A 15,984-nucleotide genomic window follows, 5' to 3' on the forward strand; every position below is an offset into this window, starting at 1 on the left:
TTTATTGAACTAAGCCCGGAACTGTTTATGAACGGCTTGGTTCATTTACAGCCTTACTTGACGTTGTATGTGATTTAGGTATGCTGATGAGATTAACATAAAGAAGATATAAATTACAATTTCTTGTCAATAATACACTTTTTAAATTCGTTGTCAATGATGAAATTGGGCATTTCATTTTATAAGACTATAACATATTAATTATAATGATTTGTCTTGATCATGAAAGAAAAAATTTCTAGTTAATGTGCTGATATATTAGAATATATTAAACTGGACCTCTGTCAATCGTTGTTCTATAAATAACTGTCACTTGAACAAATAATGTCATGATTACTAAATGCATTAAATCCTCATCCTCATAAGGAGGTGAATTCCAACTTGAAGTGTAAGTTTCTTTGATATATAAAAATAAGATGTTGTATGGTTTATACTGCAATGAAGTGAGATTTTTGGTAGTCGCATGTAGCATTATGGGAATACTATTTTTCAAGACGGAATTCATGATCTTGTTAATAGAAAAGAAATACTTGTTTGAGATAGATTTAATAGGAAGTGATTATTCAAAGTATCAAGCTTGATCATTTTAGTAAGGACTTACTAAAATTTATATTATACAAAATTCAATTCCAAGAATATAAGAATAATTAGTCAAGAGATTAACTTGGGGACTCGAGGACTTAAGATATATTGTTAATACATTGAAAATAACTATTTAACTTTGTTTCGGAATGAATATTTCATGGAGGAGAAATGATGATGCATAAAATCGTTAATTGAACTTCTCGTCAATACAAATAGATGAAGGCGTTGGCTTTGTCCAAAGATGAACCTTTTGGTGTTGTTCTTCTCTGGCTTTACAGCTGATGATGTAGAAAATCATCAGTTGAGCACCTTGTTAATATAGATGGATGAAGGCGTTGGATTCGTCAAGAGATGAACCTACAATATGATATGAAATAGAGAAAAAAAAAAACACACACACACACACTAATGGGGTATGTGCCAAAGGGCCTCTGATGATTAAGTCAGAATGGAATTCAATTGGAGTATATCGCAAAAAAATTCAACTTGAGAATAGTTTTTGGGGTGAGAATTGTCTACCTCCTTTACCTTTGGCTGGTGTGGGTTTTTATAGCCCTTGTCTTCATATTCTGAAAGAACATCTGCATTCTTGAAATATGGAATTGTCAGTATTAATAGTTGGCTTTTATTGTCTGCTAACGGCTATTTATCTGTTAGTGCCTATACATTACTCCTTAGTTGTCTGAGGTATTGAATGTCTTTTATGGGTTCGTCTGTTATTGATATCCATATGTTATGCCTTGCATTGAATATCATTTAAATCTATGTCAAGAGATGGATGATCTTGATAAATTAACACTCATGAGTAATGAATGCGGAAACGTTATAGACTTCAATGGTCTTTTGTCCGTTGATTCGTTGGTTACACTTTTGCCTTTTTGGTGCGTTAACTGTTACTCATGTTATTTATGGGGAACTCATTTAATATATGTTGTAGTCATTCATCACATGGACGATGCTGGCTTGATGGACGATGTTAAATTTCTCTTCTTTTCCATGTGGTGGACGAGGGTAATTTTTCTCCTATTCATTTGCCCCTATTCTTGATGTCTTCTTTAAGGGCGTGGTTGGAATGTGAAAGTTTATGAAGCCAAATTTCATCAATTGATAGGTTTGACCAAGTAGAATCCAACGTGAATGAATCTAAGACCTGCAAGAGAATAACAATGGTGTTTCTATCTTTCTGATCATCAGCGTGGTTGCCAGCTAAGGAGCTTTTGCTTAGGTTCTGAGGTAGTTTATATATCTTTGACTTCTCTAACCATTGGAGGCCTTCAATGATGGTCTTAATAGTTCTTGTCATCTATCCACCCTTAGGCGACTTTATGTTTAGACCATCCACCCATAGGCAACTTTGGTCGGCCTTCATCCGTAGGCGAATTCGTGCCTAGACCGTCCACCTGTTGGTGACTTTATTCTGCGACTTTATGTTTAGACCGTCCACCTGTAGGCAACTTTGGTTAGTGTTCATCCGAAGGAAAATTCATGTTGAGACCGTCCACCCATAGGCGACTTTGGTCGGCGTTCTTTCGTAGGCAAATTGGTGTTTAGACCGTCCATCTGTAAGCGACTTTGGTCAATGACTTTGTGTTTAGACCATCCACTTGTAGGCGACTTTGGTCAGCGTTCATTCATAGGTGAATTGGTGTTTAGATCGTCCACCCGTAAGCAACTTTGGTCACCATTCATCCATAGGACAACTGGTGTTTAGACCATCCACCCATAGGTGACTTTTTTTGGCGACTTTTTGCGTTCTTTTCCTTCTACCCAATGCATCACAAGTACAGAAAACGCTTTTATTCAAGTGGTAAGCTCATAGGAAAATAAATTAAGTCTTGAATAAGCAAATAACATCAAAATATAAGTTGCGCCAAAACATGACATTTATAAGCAATGTATGAAAAGAAGATGCAAGCAGAATAAATGTAAACATGGTTGCAAGGAGTGAACTACAAGGGGTAAAATGTTTGGCGCTCCAAGGGTGAGGTAGCGTCTACCCGTCAAGTGTCTCTTGTCGAGTGGTTGTCATCCAAAGAGGCATCTTCCAGTTCTTCCATTGGTTCTACCATCAATCTTCGGTCTTCAAGGAGTGTTTGAAGTCACTCTTCTACTTTATCATCAATCTTGTAGTGCCTCATGTGATCATTTTTTTCTCTCTAAGGGGTGCTATAGGCTACTCTTCTGCTCTGCCAAGTTGCTTTGGTCCTTGTAGAGATTGTATCCCAGGTCCACCTTTGACAAATCGCTGCAACTTCCATGGTGACCATGGAAGCGGCAATATTATTCCTTTGATCGTTTTTCTAGATTTCCTTTCAGCTTTTCTGGCCAATTAAGTGCGGAGTCATCCCTGATCTGCATCACTACTTGATCCAGTGGAGTATTCAATGGGGTGAAGTTAATGATTTGCCCAGATGGAGGCCTCTCCTTCCTGTCATCTTTCTTCCAATCATACGGAGAGGTCCTTTCTCTAGTGTCAGGTCGAGTATCTTCTATGCTTTCTCTCTTCCTCTTACACTTTTCATCCTTACAAGCAATCGATGCATCTTCCACATTCATGTACTTGGTGGCTTTAAAAAACATATCAACCATGGTCTTCAACTCATTCTTCAACACAGAGAAGATGAATTCTCCTTCTTTAAGCCCACTGGGAGAATGTTGTTACAAGGACCATCTCGTCTACTTCGTCTATCAATAGGCTTCCTTTTTGAATCGAGTCACGTACAATCTTATGCTCTCATCTTCCCATTGCCTAATTTGCATTAGAGCATGTGTTGAGCATTTATGCCTTTGCCCCCCAATGAAGTGGATAAAGAAGGTATTGCTCAACTCCTTGAAGGTTAACATAGAGTTTGGCTTGATCTTGCCGAACCAAACTCGCTTTGGCCCTTTCAAGGTGGTAGGAAAGGCTCGACAGATTATCTTGTTAGGGAGACCTTGGAGGTGCATGAGAGTCATGAAAGATTCAAGATGGTCAAGTGGGTCTTTCATCCCATCATAAGTCTCCAAGGATGGCATTTGGAACTTAGGCAGTAGAGGGCAAGATGTGACTTGTGCTATGAAGGGAGAGTTAGTGCGGTGTACCAGGTTGTCAAGTGTTGCCGTTCATCCTTTCATGGCATTCGTCATAAGATCCATCATATCCTTCATATTAGCTTCCAATCATGCGTTGCCAGCTTCTAGTTCGCGAGGTGGTGTGTTTCCTCTTCTGGTCCGCCTACTAAGCGCGTTGCTCTCAGCCTCGTCTTCTTCACGATGATCATTCTTGACTGGTGATGGTTGCTGTGCTTTTGGTGGTTGCTGGCTTCGGGTCGTTGCTCTCGTGGTTTTTCGATTTGTACTTCCAGCGCTTGATTCTATTGTACTAGGGCTTCATTTTGCTGGATAAGTCATTCAATGGCAACCGAGAGCGTCTATGACTGCCTTTCTATGGTGGTGGGGGGATTTCCAATTTCTATATTTACTGATGTCATCGATCGAGTTTGGACCATATAACCTTTTATCTTAGGGGTAAAGCGATGGCTAATCACCTGGTCCCTACTGATGATGCAAAAATTTCTCAATTGAGTTTTTCGTCTGTGTAGATGGACGATATCAACACAGCAACCGTGAGATCCTACAAATTTGTTGTGCTATGGAATCCACCTGGTATCAAGGGGGGTTCTTTTATCAAGAAAAGGGAAATTGTATGGCTTTGCAAATGTTTCCCACAAATGGCGTCAAACTGATGATGCAAAAAATCGTTAATTGAACTTCTCATCAATACAAATGGACGAAAGCATTGGCTTCACCTAGAGACAAACCTTTTGGTGTTGTTCTTCTCTGGCTTTATAGTTGATGATGCAAAAAATTTTCAATTGAACTCCTTGTCCATATAGATGGACAAAGGCGTTGGATTCGTCCAGAGACGAACCTACAATAAGCTACGAAATAGAGAAAAAGAAATACACAAATGTGTGTGCCAAAGGGCCTCTGATGATTAAATTAGAATGGAATTCAATTGGAGTATGTCGCAAAAGATTTCCACTTGGGAATAGTTCTTAGGGTGAGAATTGTCTACCCCTTTTCCTTTGGTTTGTGTGGGTTTTTATAACCCTTGTCTTCATATTCTGAAAGAACATTTGCATTCCTAAGATATGGAGCCGTTGGTATTAATGGTTGGCTTTTATTGTCTGCCAACGGCTATTCGTCTGTTGGTGCCCATACGTTACTCCTTAGTTGTCTAGGGCATTGAATGTCTTTTATGGTTTCGTCTATCATTGATATTCATATGTTACGCCTTGTATTGAATATAATTTAACTCTACTTCAAGAGATGGACAATCTTGAAATTAACACTCATAAGTAATGAATGTGGAGGCGTTATAGACTTCAATGGTCTTTTACCCATTGGTTCGTCTGGCGCGTTAATCGTTACTCATGTCATTTATGAAGAACTCATTTCATGTATGTTGTAGTCGTTCATCACATGGACGATGTTGGCTTTATGAACGATACTAAATTTCTCTTCTTTTTCTATGTGATGAATGAGGGTAATTTTTCTCCTCTTCAAGATAGATATAATTTTAAGTAGTCAAGGAATATCTTGTTTGATTAAGTAAATTTTAGAATGCAATTATGTTTTTATAGTATAATAAAATATAAAGTAACTTTAGGCTAATTACAAGAATCAAAGGCACATTGGAGCTAGGTTTTATTTTTTTATTTATTTATCTTTTTTCCCATCTCAAGCTATATATATATATATAAGCCCTCAATCTCATCAAATAGCCCACGGCCCATAGCCCGACCCAAAAACCCGACGGCCCACTGGGCTAATGGGCGGCCCGGCCCGTTGTTATTAAGGCTCATGGGTAGCCCACTAGCCTAGCGGGCCAGGCCATGGGCTAGTTTTTATGCCCATGGATACCCAGTGGGCTAGCCCAGTAGCCTAACACGTTGCCCAGCCCATTAGCCTAACCCATTGGCCCAGCCCAATAACTCATAATTCATAACTAAAATATATAGGAAGTGTATGAAGGATTGATCTTGAGATATTATAGAGGAATTTCTTAAGAGAACTCCCTCAACCATTAAGATACTCAAAGTAATTGTGCTAAACTTAGTTTACTAAATATATATATCTTTCTAATAGTCTAGCAAATTTGAATTAACCATTCGACATTTTTTTTATTAAAGATAAAATAAAAAACTATTTAAAGCCTTAATATAAAAAAATTAAATAGGTTTCCATCAACTAAACAAAAAATTAAATAGATTTGAATGTAAAAAAATTTGTAATTAAGTATTAAATTCTTTAATTCTTTCCTTTATAAAAATAAATTGATTATTCTCTAATAAAAAATTGATTATGTCCTTATAAAAATAATAAAATAATATGCAAACACAAGCTCATGGGTAGCCCATTAGGCCCAACCCAATAGCCAACTCACTAAAGACAAAATGGGCATTGCCCATGAGCAGGGTCATAGGCTGAGGTTTTCTCTTTCGGCCCAGCCCGATCCGGCTCGTTAACTAGTTAATAACTCATCATGTCTAGCCCATTGTGCCCATGGGCCAAGTAAAAATGGGTCGAGCCGGCCCGACCCAGCTCATTGATGACCCTTAATAAGCCCTTATTAAGGTGTTGGCGATGTTCCCTCCTTTGTCAGGGACTCTCACCAAATTTAAAAATAAATAAGAAGTGAACCATGTAGTGTGAAAAGAACAGAATAAGAAAAGGCAGATTGCTTTTGTTTTGACGTAAAAATTTTCTAAAATGAGTCATTTTTTTAGAACTATTTCATTTTTTTTCATGTTTGGTAGCAACCTTAAATGTGTAAGAAAACGATTTCCTAACTTGTTATATTTAGCTTGCCATGAGATATAGTAGTTTTTCAAAAAAATTTAGGGAAAAACAATCTCTAAAAAATAAGCTACACTTTTTATATTAACCAAAGATAATTTTTCTTTGATTCTTTTTTTATATGTTAACAAATACTGAAAAATGTGAAAAACTATCTTCATATAAGGTTTTTCATTTAAACAAACAGAGCATTAGTGTAACTCAAGAGAACAGTGAGAGAGAAACATAATTTTTTATGCAGACCAACCACTTTGTACCCAAATTGTAAGGTCATTTCTACTCCAATTTTGATGAAATTTCAGTATGTTGTTCCTGAAGAGAGCTTCGTGTTGACTTGTTTGGGTGCTTGAAATTCCTCAACATCTGTTCCAATGATTAGACCCACTTAGCGAGATATTTTCTTTTTGCTATAGTTGAAATCCACCCTTGTGATGAATATTTATAGTGAACTGAGAATGGTGTGTTCTTGATGTTTAATTTTGGAAGCTATAGCATTTGTTCTAGAGAATATTGCTATATACTCATTACTTTATAGAGGAATTTTTTACTGGACTAGGTCCCATAGGTTTTTTCCTTCTTGTTGACGGGTTTTTAATCTAAGAATTTGATCTTCCTGATTGTGGGTTGTTACTGAAATTTTTGTTTATATTGATTATTGTGCTTGGATAATTTACTTTGGAATATCCATTGAATTTCTATAAAGAGAGAAAAGAAAATAATTCCGTTGGGTATTGTATTAATTGATTAATTTTCCAACATAAGGTAGCCAGCAACACACAATAAGGGCATAGTATATTTTATTTATTTGAAAAGCCTACTCTCTTGGTCACAGATACAGTCATTGAGGTGAAGATAAATGCGGTACAAGGATTTATTATTTTTTTTTTTTCCTCGGTTTTCAAGTTTAATATATTTTTCTGAGAGTATAAAATAGCCAAGTGGTGTAAACCCCTCCCCCGTTCTCCGCCTCCTAAACCTTTTTATTTTGGGTAACAAAAACAAGAACAAAAACACAGATATTCAAGAAAATAAAACTGTTATTATTTCAACCTTATTTATTGCCCAAATTGTGGTTGTAACTTGTAAGTAAGGTCATTCACTGTCTAGTGCTACAGGGGAAGACCTTGACACACACCCAGCTCCCAAACATCAACATCTTACATCAAAGTGACACTGTCGAGAACAGAACTCACACAATACGCCTCAGACAAAACACGGCTAAATAATTTTTTTTTTAAAGTAAAAGTAGCTATAATCTTAATTGCATGGGTGGAATCTTATTCTGGATGAAAAAAATAGGTACCTTTATGTTACACTGTTACTTAAGACAAAGATGTTATGGGCTATTGTCTAATTTTTATTGACCACAAAAACCTATGTAGAGCGGATTCCATGTCCAACTTTTGGACACTTTCGGTCCATCTAAAAAGCTAGGTCCATGACTTCTCAAAGTTGGTATCCACACCAATAATTCAAGAAAAGCTACAGAAAGTGTTACCTCTTCTTACCTCTCTCCCCCACCTGCTTCTTCCATCTCTTTTTGCTCACAACAAGTAGAAGAGAGGGAATTTAAACTCTAATTTTTTTTTTCATGTGAGAGATCGGATAATACTACTGAATCACAGAATTCTCGGCGGTCCCTTCCATCTCTTTATAACGCCCATTTTTGTAGGTGCATACATTAATTTGAGAAATCCAAATTTTATTTTTTTTTAAAGAAAAAGACATAACCTTGCATATTTTGAAGTCAATACATATTTGGTTAATTGTAATTCTTCACCATAAATTGTGGGATTATTTACAATGTCTACCCCACCATTCAGACTTCAATGTTAAAATAAAATAAATATATTAGGGATGGATAGAAATATGATTGGAAGTAATATGTCAATTTAGACATATCAATGCATACCACCACCCCCACCAACCTCTTAAATTGTTAATTTCAAAACTAATTAATTTGAATGACAAAATGGATTGCATACTACTCCTGAATAAGGACATTTGTAAAAAAGTATAATTTAGGGTACAGATTGCACATAATTAGCATAACTTAAAATGAAAAGGATGCATCTTCATCGAAATAGAGCATTTTATCAATGCCTCAACATGACAGATTTGGTTATCTAGGCTCATCTATCAGCTTATAATGCTTACACATTGAGCTGTATTTACTATTAGGTGCTTTTGATATGGGTTGGAAAGTGGAAACAGTGGGGGGGGGGGGGGGGGGCGGGTGTAACACTGTATGCTGCCATTTTTTGTATACTAGATTCCTTACTAGTAGAAAAATAAAAAAAAATAAAAAGTAACTGAAATGTTAAAAAATGAATTTAGTTTTTTTATAGTTAAATAAAAAATTTAGAGTTTAATATCTATTTACACCAAAAAGTCAATTTAATGTCTTGGTATTACGATAAAGAGTTATCATCAATTATAAATTTAAACTAAAAAAAAAAATTATTGCACAAAGTTCTGCTAAATGGAAATATCATTGTTGATATTAATCACAGTGAGGGTAAAAGGGAATCCATGTTGTAACTGCTGATGTTGACTCAACTGTGTAATGGTAAATGATTCAGAAAGAAAGTCAGACCATTAAAGGCATTCAGTGTTGCATAGGCCTCAAGCTTCAGAAATTGATGACAGAATGAGGCACAACACTCCACACAACGCCACAAAGCACAAGAGAGTAGAGACTAGAGACCCATCACAGTTGTCCTCTTTGGTGACGTTTCTCTCATTCATCTTTCCAATCACGTGTTTCCTTTATAGTTCTTTCTGTACAGTAGTCCACTGTGCTCGGATGAACTCAACAAATGATAACCTTGAGAACATGAGAAACAATTTCGCAATGCATGTAACTTCTCTCTTTTTCTCTCTCTATCTGAGTTCTAAGCACAGTTTTGCCAAGACATACTGTTAAGAAGTGAGCTCAAAGATGTAATGTTTGTCATCTTATTACAGAGCAACATTTTTCATAACAATTGATATAGTCAGTTGCGATATGAAGAACATCATTTTCAACTGGTTTGACCACCCAAGATCTTTAAAAATATACTAATATCACAACAGGTTATGTTAGCAATTGTGGAAGAAAAAATTGTGATAAATGTTCTATTAAAATTGTGAAAAATAACTTCTTGCATATTACATCCCACCTTAAAACTTCCAATTTTCATTGTGCAACTTATTCATCAAAACCATATTTCCAAGCTAGAAGTCCTACATTTCAAGGAAATTAAACTAAATTATTTGATTTCTGTAATACATAACTTTTTCCGAAGAAGGGTTACAAATCGCAGGGCAAAAACCATAGATTGTTGTTTTGTAGGTAGAGGAACATGAACACCATATCCACCATTCACAATATCTAGATTTTAGAGAGAAAATTGCTTTTTTTTTTTTTATATAATGAACTTCTCATTATCTTTCTCCCCTCACATTTTTCTGAATCTAGGGTTCTCTTGTCTCCCCTCGCATTCACAAATCTAGACTGTAACTTGCTCATGTATTAGACAACACTAGAAGGTCTAAGCAAATCATACATCCAATCTATCACATCATTCTTTTTTTCTTTTTCTTTTTCTTTTCTGTTTTATGTAAATATACATCATAATACACATTCAAAATATTAATGCTCCAATCCAAACAAAACCTCGTAATTTCTGAGGCTGCAAATAACAAATAATAGATATTGCACTTGTTAAGTGGGTTGCTTTTAAATAGAGTTCACACATCAGTCAGCCCTGAAAAATTATACTTTCACCTTCCTTGAAGCAACGTAATTAGTGTGAAACGCACGCATTACAAAAGTTTGTAACATCGTTGGATCAAATCTTGAAAACATAACTAAGTAACAATGATAAATAAAGCATATGTGTCAGTTAAATGCATAAAGAAAATCTGATCAGAGTGTAGAACCTAAGCCACAGAGAGAGTATAAGTAGTAACCTTATAAGCATACCTCCAAAGGATCTGGTTAATATGCTCATCACTTCAGCCATGAAAAAAGCATCAGTTAGTAGAAAAGTAACTAGTTAATCAGAGATAAGGCCATTAAAAAAAATAAAAGGGGGTGGAGATTACACCACTCCAACAATCACCCACTATCTCTTGCAGCATAAAAGACAAAGATGTGAAACCAAGAAGTACAGCACATATCCACAATATTAGTATTATAAGCTTGTAATAAACATATATCAAATGCCATTTAAGAAAAAATAAATTGTATATAGATATGATAAAGCAAATGTCAAAATAAAATATTTCAAGTTTCATATCATAAGAACTGCATCCAGATATAGAAAAACCCTAAGCAAAAGTAGTGCTTTGGTGTTGAGGCTAGCTAGGAGTGAGAGTGGAAGCTTTAGAAGAAGAAGAAACCAATTATGTAGTAGATCAGGGGAGAACAGAAACAGACAGAGAAGATTCTTGAAGCCATGATGAAAAAATCCAACCCAATGATGAACCTGAAAAGAGTTAAAGACTGACAGAGAGAAAAACACAAACAAAACCTGCCTGATCCATGAAATTTAGAGATAAAAATAAAAGAGTAATGATGATCCTTTCCCTCTTTCAGTCAGAAAAAGAGTGATAAAAAGCAGTCAATATGTATAATCATTACACCAATCTGCTCATGCCCAACAACCATAATTTATCTAATGACAAAAAAACCCATGAATAAAAACACTCCCGAAAACCTAACAAGCATGCCACATACATATATATAGTGGAACAAAATTTGAAAAAGCAAGGATATTTAGTTACTCACCAATAGATCAAGGCAGATTAAGCAAAACATTGAAGAGAGAATTATCAAAAGGAGATTGCGATGATCAGTGTGAATAGAGGGAAGCAATTATTGGGGGGAATGAAGCCTGGTCCGAGGTCATTAACTTATGACCAAAAATATGATCTTTCTCAACTGGGTATCTCAAAGATCTAATAAACAGGAAAAAAAAATGTTAAAAATTGAGAAAAAGATCATAGATCTAGTTGGTGGCCTCGAGCCAGACAACATTCCCCTCAAAACAACAAGCCTCCTCTTCTTCCTTGTTCTCTATTTTCACATACCCAATTATCTCTCTATATAGAGAGAGATATGGGTGCGTGTGAACTGTGATTATAGTGGTGGCTAAGAAATAGAAATGAGATGAAGAAGTGGATGAATGAGATTGAGATATAGAGAAGTGAGAAGGGAAGAGATAGAGGGATAAAAAGGCTAGGGAAAGAGAGATAGGGAGGTGAAAAGGACAAACAAAGTAATAAAAGTAGCTGACCCCTCCTGACCCTACCGACTGGTCTTGGGTTCCAGAAATGACCACGACCCCCTCTCTCTCTCTCTCTCTCTCTCTCTCTCACTTCTATCACTCATCTATCTCATCGTCTCTACTACCATGCAGTATATATAGAATTCAGCTCCCTCTTTCTCTCTCTCTCTTTCTATATATCTCACGCATACTTTTTCTTTTTACACGTTGATATCAAATCCCTTGTCTACCGCGAGAGATCATCATGACCTAATCACACCATCAGCTATAATATTTGGCACTAACTTTTTGTTAACAAACCCACATCAATTCTCTTTATTTCAATTGAAATTTGAAATTATAAGACTCAATTTCTTGGTTAAGATTCCATTTTTAAAATTTGAATATATATATATATAAAAAGTTTACATTATTTAAAATTTTAAATAATATAAATTTCTATATTTAAATCCACTTTAAATGGACAAGATTCTTGAAAATATCTTACTTACTGAATTCAAACAATATACCTTAGACCATTACTAGGTTTTTGTTTTTTTATCTATGTTACAACTAGAAAGTTGATAATGATGACATATAACCCTAGACACCTCAAAAACATACGATTAGGAGACATGATGATGATGATGGATGGTGATGAGACACGAAATAAGTAAACCAAGGATGAGTCAGAGAATTAGTTGAGCTAATTTACCAACCCAATATTAGAAAATTAGGATCCTTCTTTCGTTTCTTTCTCCTTGCTTTTTTATTATACAAACTTTTACATTTTCATGGGTACTGTAAAATTTGGGTAACACTATAAATAATAAACGTGAAAAAGGGAAACCCCCTCGTTCAGTGCAATTTTATTTTTCACATCTTTTACTAGGCTTGCGGGGGATTCGAGATGACGACAGAGAGAGTACAGACACACAAAAGAGTAGAGGAGTCAGCGTACTGTTCTACTTCTATAGATGTTCAGGTGCTCTACGGTCCACCATTGATATATGGTCTCCTCCCATTTTGATTCCAAGAACTTTTACTTGAGCACCGCCATTAAATTTAGTGCCACTAGTTTATTGTTCTTATAGCTATATAACTAGAATTTTCTTGGGAGGCCGGCAAATACATTTTTGTGTAATTTTTAGATTTATTATCAAATGTAAAAGAATGCTAATGGAAAATTTTAAAAGGTAAGAGTGGCCATGGCCCCCCTTGGTTCCCCCTAACTCTGCCTATGTATATAACCATTTTAGAATGAAAACAATTTTCTAATTAAGTACTGTTTAGTGTTTATTTTGATATGTTAAGTTAAACGGTCTGTATTTGGGGCTATTCATAAAAAATAAAAATATAGAGTATAGTTGGGGTTATGATGCTCTCTTAAAAGTTCTTGTGTGATGTGACAAAGTTATTATCAAATGTGATTCTATTAATATTTGTTTAAAATAAGTATAAGCTAGAAAATATGGGTTATCATGTAATATGGTGGAACTTGCCATCAAATCTGACTTAGACAATATCTTATTTGACTTTGTCACAATTTAACAAAGAAAATTTAAAATAAAATAAATACTAGAAACTTTGGAGTTATTGATTGCTCAATGTAACATGAGTGAGTGACCAATACATGTGACAAAATGATTGTCATGTGTAGCCCCGTATGTATTAGTAGAGGTATTATAGTCACAAACAAAACTGTGGGTATTGTAAAATTTCTCTTAAATCCAATTGATGTGCAAGATATCAATGTAATTGGAATTAAGGAAAAGTACAAAAAAGTCTAGGAGCACAACAAAAATCTCACAAGCATTTTCACATTCTTGTTTTGAGTTGTGATAGATTTGGATAAAATCTTTTCTTTTTTCTTTTTTAATTCTGAACTATGATAAGTTGACACCTCATCTTGTTGTGTCCGTAGAAGAACTCAAAAAGCATCCTATACATAACTCTCTATATTAGGAATCCAAATCCAAGATGGAAAAAATTTATTTCCAAATCGATTTGGAGGAAAATTCCTCAAACCCACTACGTGGCAAATGATAAATCTATCCACGTGTACTTTTAGTTACATGATTTATGTATTGAAGGAAGACTCATAGATGATTTTATGAGTCGCAACATAATGGGTTGAAGAAAATCCTCTAAATTAGGTTGGAGGAAAACTTTGTTCATCTAGGATATACACCTCATGACACAACCTTTCTTCATTCTCACTCTATTCATATCGTCCACCACAAAGTACAATGTTTGGCTACAAACATGGTTGTAGTCAATGGTTGGTGTTGCGGAAGCCTGAAGAAAACACACACGATGCTCTCTTGATGGAACAGAAACTAAAATATTAATTTCTTGTAATAAATCTCGAATCCACGAAGGGTTTCCCTGAATCAACAGGGAGACAAACTGGAATCTACCAGGAAAATAATTTGACAAAAGTCTATGTTTATTGATAATAGTCTACAAACTGAATTACCTTTGGAGACTACAATGCATTTAAATAGTAAAAAGAAAACCTAGGTGGCTAGAAGCCCTAAGGAGGCTAGCAAACCCTAAGGCGGCTATTAAAGCATAATAAACCCTAATTTGACTAAAAAAACATTAAAAACACTTAAAATAAGGAAATAAATTACCAAAACCTAAAATAACAAAAATTACATAAAAATACTAAAGTTAAATAATTATAAATATTAAATATTAAATCATGTCCTACATCAGACCCTTTCCACTTGAAACAAACTTATCCTCGAGTTGATGGTCAAAAACCGAAATCTTCCGCTCCAAATAAACAAATACTGTAAATGCTTTAATGACTTGATCCGGTTTTGAAACTTGAATTCTTCATAAAGAGTAACATAAAATTTATTTTCATCTACCTTCAATTTATTTGCAACATCAATCAACAAATGACTAATAATAAAATTAAATTTTCTACTCCAAGAAAATCAACATATTGTGTAGTTACCTTCAACAAATCAACCGAAACCTGAGGATTTTGAGTTGTGGACTTATCTTCATATTACCATATCTTGATTTTTGTCATTATCCACAATCAGTTCAACCTTTTTTCTTTGACCTCTTCATAAAGTTTTTGAAAAGTGGTATCTTTAATCTTCAATTCAATAACTCATTGCAAGCCTTGATCTTTTTTAACCACTTTAAAAAAAATTAAAAAATAGGCAGCTTTTTCTCAACCCTCAAACACTTTCCTTTACTTGACACAGGGACTTGACTTTGATAATTTTGGTTTTGTGGTTGACCTTTCATATTTTGAACATATTGTTTTTCATATGAATATGCAGATTTATAATCAACACTTGTATAATCTAGTATATCATAATAGTCATTAGAAAACCATAAATCAATTAATACCCTTATCATTCTTTGCCAAGAGCAAATTGGATGCTCACCTCGTTGCTTTCTATCGATTTGAATATCATCCCACCATTCCTCTACTTCATCATCCAATTTATTAGATGCAAGCCACACTTTTTCTTCATCACAAATGTTCCAAAAATTAAAATACTCTTCTAAATCAAAAAGCCAGTCAATAAAATCAAACTTACACATATCTCCGTCAGAGAATGGAATTTTCTTGTAATTAGGAGTACATCATTGGATATATTGATCATCGTTGTTGTGAGATGATTTCCTAGCAAGAAGAGTAGCAATCATTTGCTGGATTTCGCCTATAATTTGCTAACTCTTTTCATGAAATTGTTGATTCTCATCACAAGCCTCTTCACAAAACTTGAGGAACTCAGCCCTAGTGAGGACTGTGTTGTCGACGTCGTTGCTGCCGTCGTTGTGATGGTCACTATCTCGCCAATTAGCCATGCTCTGATACCAACTGATATCGCGGAAGCCTGAAGAAAGCATACACAATGCTCTCTTGATGAAACATAAACTAAACTATTAGTTTCTGGTAGTAAATCTCAAATGCATGAGGGGTTTCCCTAAATCCACGAGGAGATAAACTAGAATCCACCATGTCTTACATCACTAGTTGCAACTTTTATTAAAAAAATTAACATTACTACATATTTTAAAAATCTTATCGTTGGATTGCATGTTCTTTATGTTCTTAATGCACATGTCAAAGTTCGTGCCAATAGAATGTTATTTACTATTTGATCTAAAATATTATTTTTAATGCATAATTTTAGGCTACACAATCTTGAAATTTAAACATTTGATTAATGACATAGATATTAATTTTTTATCTTCTAAAAGTTAATATAAGAAAAAAAAATGCAATCTAATAGTAGATTTGTTGAAGCATTCAATAAAAATATATTGAGTG

Source organism: Castanea sativa, chromosome 1 (genome assembly GCF_040712315.1).
Source record: "Castanea sativa cultivar Marrone di Chiusa Pesio chromosome 1, ASM4071231v1".
Lineage (NCBI taxonomy): Eukaryota > Viridiplantae > Streptophyta > Magnoliopsida > Fagales > Fagaceae > Castanea > Castanea sativa.